Below are 4,792 nucleotides of genomic sequence, written 5' to 3'. Positions count from 1 at the left end.
GATACAGTAACAAAACTCAGCTGAGATCAGTCCTTAGTTTCGTATTTCTCGGCTTTTATCCTGCACAGAAACCAAAAAGGTAATATTTTAATATATATATTTTTTAAGGATTGAGCCTATGTACCTGCGTTGCACATGCTCTTATACATTTTTTACGCCTAACACATGCAGATTTTATAAACAATTTTTAGTCATGATTCTTTCTATATTTTGTTTGTATATGCTATATAAGTATTCGTTTTAACGTTCTATATAAACCCTGGCATAGTTTCATCTTAAAGCCATCCAAAACTAAAGAAGTCTTCCTTGAAGAGACTTACAAAGAAGTCTTCCTTGAAAAGACTTCCAAAGAAGTCTTCTCTAACGGAGGGTTATAATGGTAAAACTGAATATATGTTTTTGTTTGTTCATATGAGGACTGTTGTAATTTCACTAGGCTTTTAGATTATATTTGTATTTGATTGAATTTGAGGTATACTTTTGTATTCAAAATCAAGTTTTGAGTTATATTTGGCAAATCTCTCTTTAAATACAGTGGCAGCGTATATGATGGTCCGACAAATGGTCCTTCTTAATATTGACTAAAGCTTTCTTTGTTCTTAAAACTTCGGTAAGGCAAGGTATCTCCGGTCAAGCATCCACGGTTAATGGTGAAAGGAATTCTAAAACGAAGATCAACGTGTCCACATGTACATATACCAATCAGCCGGCATCGCCAGGACAACAGTTCCTCATTTCGTAAGGCAGTGCGTCCTTGACGTGCGTGAGTCTGGTTCGACAGCATGCATAAGACCTAGATGATAGGTGTCCTCTTCTCCATCTTCTGACATATGCTAAGATGATGGGGTTTCAGAAGCGGTTGCTAAACTATTAATTAAATTGGACATCCATGGGCTTATTTGTATCCTCTTATTATTAATCCAGAAGCATTTTAAAAATTTAACCTTTAGAAAGTAAACTAATTTCGATGTTGCCATTATGCCTATGTGTCACTCTCACAATCCTCCTCAGCCATCATTTAAAATTATCATTAATTTACTAGAGTAATTACATATAATGCCATTGGTCCTATTATGTTTGTTATATTCTCATTCCCAACATATTATTTGGCTCCTTTTTAATATTATTTGACACATATGCATTGCAAACAGATTATATAAAATGAGTTGTCGAGTCCAATGACACATATGCATTTCGAGTTTTTATTACATTTTTCCTTTGCATCTGTACGGATCATATTTTTTTGTATGCTAATTATCACATGCTTTGCTGATTTTGATATCATATATGTATACATAACTTATACATTCTTTTATATATTCTTGAACTTATACATTCTTTTATATATATTTTTTATTCTTACTGACATTCTTTTATATATTCTTGAACTTATACATTCTTTATATATTCTTGAACTTATACATTCTTTTATATATATTTTTCTATCCTTACTAACATTCTTTTATATATTCTTGAACTTATACATTCTTTTATATATTTTTTATCCTTACTGATATTCTTTTATATATTCTTGAACTTATACATTAATTCTTTTATATATTCTTGAACTTATACATTTTTTTATATATTCTTGAACTTATACATTCTTTTGTATATATATATATATATATATATATGCTTACTTGCAATATGAAATATGTAAAAATGCATATATGTATACATATACTTGTACATTCTTTTATATATTCTTTTAATTATACATTCTTTTATATATGTGTGCTCTTTTTTTCAACATTTCGAATTTCGAAAATAGGAACCACATACAACATTATTGCATTTTTTGGAATATGGGAAGCATATAAAATTAGGAACCAAATTTATAGTGATTTGGGGGTGATTGATATTATTTGAGCAAAATATCTATAATTTCGAGGATAATTTTATCAATCTTGACCATGATATTTATGCATTTCCTAAATTATGAAAAGATGATCTACAATAAATATAAACTTGCTAAAATTTTGGTCAAGATATGAAATATGAAATATCTAAAAAATGCATATATGTATACATTTACTTATACATTCTTTTATATATTCTTTTAATTATACATTTTTTTATATATGTGTGCTCTTTTTGTCCTTTACATTTTTTCATTTTAGAGTCCTTTACATACTAAGAAACTTTTTGTCTTTTGTTTACACTGAAAGACATTTTATGATGGAGAGACACATTCTTTGTACGGATTTAATTTTATGGACAGTTCTAGCCTTAATGAAAAGGGAAAGATGTTTGTAGATATGGACAGATGAATTATGTTTGTGGATAAAACATTGAGTATCCACACTTTCCAAATTCATCAATATGGGAGGTTTCTAATGAGTTTGTGTCTTCGATTTTCATGGCATGAGAGAGAGAGAGAGAGAGAGAGAGAGCGGATTAGGAGAAAGAGGTTTACGGAAGAAGGTGAGTGTGTTTTAGATTTCAATTTCTTTGAATATGAATTCAGAAACAAGAATTTTTCGGGGACAGAGGAGATTTATTCGAATTAGGGTTGATAAAATGTGAAATGGGAAAGTGAAATAAGAGTTTGTGAGATAGTTACGAGAGAAAGAGAGCTCAGCTATAGAGGGTATAGTTGTCAAAGAACACAACAAAAGTGTGCCTCATGTGCAATGTGTCTTACAATGAAATAAGAAAGTCATAAAGTGTGTTAGAATGTAATTTTTTCATTTTATTATGTAACACAGTTCGCGTTAAAAGAAAAGAATGTACATTGTCGATTACCAAAACATCTCCAGAATATGCTATGGCTTTGTCTTCTTCTACCGGTTCTAGAATATCCACTCTCTTTTTTTTTTTTGTGCAACCAGTTACTTTCATTCATACTTGAGACACTACATAGCAAATAAGATCTTTTGGACAAACCCGAATAGCCAAGTTTAAAACTTCAACAACACAAATAAAAAGATAAAGGGATAGAGACAAAAACCCAACAAAATTTGATAATGTATCTAAAGACATGCCTAAAAAGCCAAGCATTACACTAGAAAGGAGAACAATCTCACTTTAATCTCTTCAGACGACTTTTGATGAGCCAACTTATCAGTGGCTTTGAATACAAGTCCATAACCTCAAACTTCATTGAAATGAACCTCGCTGCATCTACCGTTTCCAAACAAACCTTCACAAAAGAATGCAAGACGGTTAGGATAAAGATCTTCTTCTCTAAACTGAATCCCAAAAAGGACCTCTTGAAAAAAATACTTTTGGTGGAAGTGTTCTCTCCTGAGAGGATGTGCATAAAGATCTCTCTCGACCCTGACGAGAGGAAGCTTGTATAAATTTCTCCAAAGTGGTTAAGTTTAAAGGGTAGACTGAGACAAGCTTTTGTATTTGCAGAATGTGGATCGTTGCAGTGTCAAAGCTTGTGGTTATAATAGCAATAAGTGGTTGGTTGATGAGCACTTTAATCTCTGGCCATAACCCCGTAGCAACACCAAGCTAAATAATGTGTTCATAATTTCTTAGCAGTTTATCAACTTCCATGGGTCAGATAGGCTATCTGAAAATACTATCCTTAAGCAGCTCTGATCCTCGGCATTACCGTACCAGAGGCTGTGGAGCAAACAGGGGGATAGCACCATAATCTGTAGTCTTTTTTCACCATAGAAGGTTCGAAGGACCAGACATACTGGCTATCTTGAATGGGCTTCGAGAGAAATAGCAGTACACACTGCTAGATCTGAAAGAATCATCGGAGACTTCAAAAATGGAGGATTTTTCCAATATTGCACAAAACCATTGTCAGGTTCGGCCACAAAAGAGAGAGGAGCAGCTGAAGAGAAGCCTCGTTCACACCATAGACATGTGTATCAGATCTTTCCAATAGGGAGAGTAATCATCTTCCAGAAAGACGGTGAACAAGTTTGATGCCAAACTATCTTCAGATCTGGTCGCTGTGTGATCCGCGAGATGCGGCCGGTTGGGAGCAAAGGAGCGGCGACTGGCAGATATTCCTGAGCTTATAGCGAACATGACTGAGTAATAGATCTCCATCCTGAAGATTCACTCTCAGTTGACATCAGTATTGAAAAGGACTGTTGGGGTCAAAAACGGTCACAACGAAATTAACGTTCGAAAATATTCCTCGAAAAAGATAATTCCCGTAAAAATTACTTAAAACTAATTTTTACGATAAAATTCTTGAATATATCTGTCCGCAGCGTCGAAACAACCTCCAATGGTTCTTATTGACGATGAGGTTAGTATAAAATCATTCGTAAAATTTGTCGACGGTTTCTTTGCGAAAGGTATCCAAGCATTCAAATCTCTACGAAGAACTTTTCGACAAGATCATGTTCTTGTCGTAAACCTGAAGCTTGAATACTCGGACAACGGGTTCTCAAAACAAAGATTTCAATCCGCGGAACAAGCTCGCTCAATACGAAGCTCGCTCAATAACAAAAGCTCACTCGCTACAAGCTCACTCGCTACAAGCTCACTCGCTACAAACTCGCTCGCTACAAGCTCACTCGCTACAAGCTCACTCGCTACAAGCTCACTCGCTACAAGCTCACTCGCTATAGGGAGTGAGCTACAGAAAAGCTGGGTCGCTATAGGGAGGGAGCTACGGAAAAGCTGGGTCGCTATAGGGAGTGAGCTACAGGAAAAGCTCGGTCGCTATAGGGAGTGAGCTACGGAAAAGCTGGGTCGCTATAGGGAGTGAGCTACGGAAAAGCTGGGTCGCTATAGGGAGTGAGCTACAGGAAAAGATCGGTCGCTATAGCGACCGACCTAACACACAAGCTCGGTCGCTATAGCGACCTAG

The 4,792-nt window shown here is 35.0% G+C and overlaps 1 long non-coding RNA gene across 1 annotated transcript; it reads right to left on the bottom strand.

Moving 5' to 3' along the window:
- Positions 1-2,863: 2,863 nt before the first annotated feature.
- LOC130505314 (uncharacterized) lies at positions 2,864-4,056 on the bottom strand. The gene is made up of 2 exons (XR_008941626.1): positions 3,229-4,056; positions 2,864-3,145 (listed from the first exon to the last, which is right to left on the bottom strand). It is a non-coding gene; the product is annotated as an uncharacterized LOC130505314 (long non-coding RNA).
- Between the last annotated feature and the right edge of the window lie 736 nt (positions 4,057-4,792).

This window comes from Raphanus sativus, chromosome 2 (genome assembly GCF_000801105.2).
Source record: "Raphanus sativus cultivar WK10039 chromosome 2, ASM80110v3, whole genome shotgun sequence".
Taxonomy (NCBI): domain Eukaryota; kingdom Viridiplantae; phylum Streptophyta; class Magnoliopsida; order Brassicales; family Brassicaceae; genus Raphanus; species Raphanus sativus.
The sequence above is the reverse complement of the archived record's forward strand: the minus strand, read 5'-3'. Positions and strand labels throughout refer to the sequence as shown.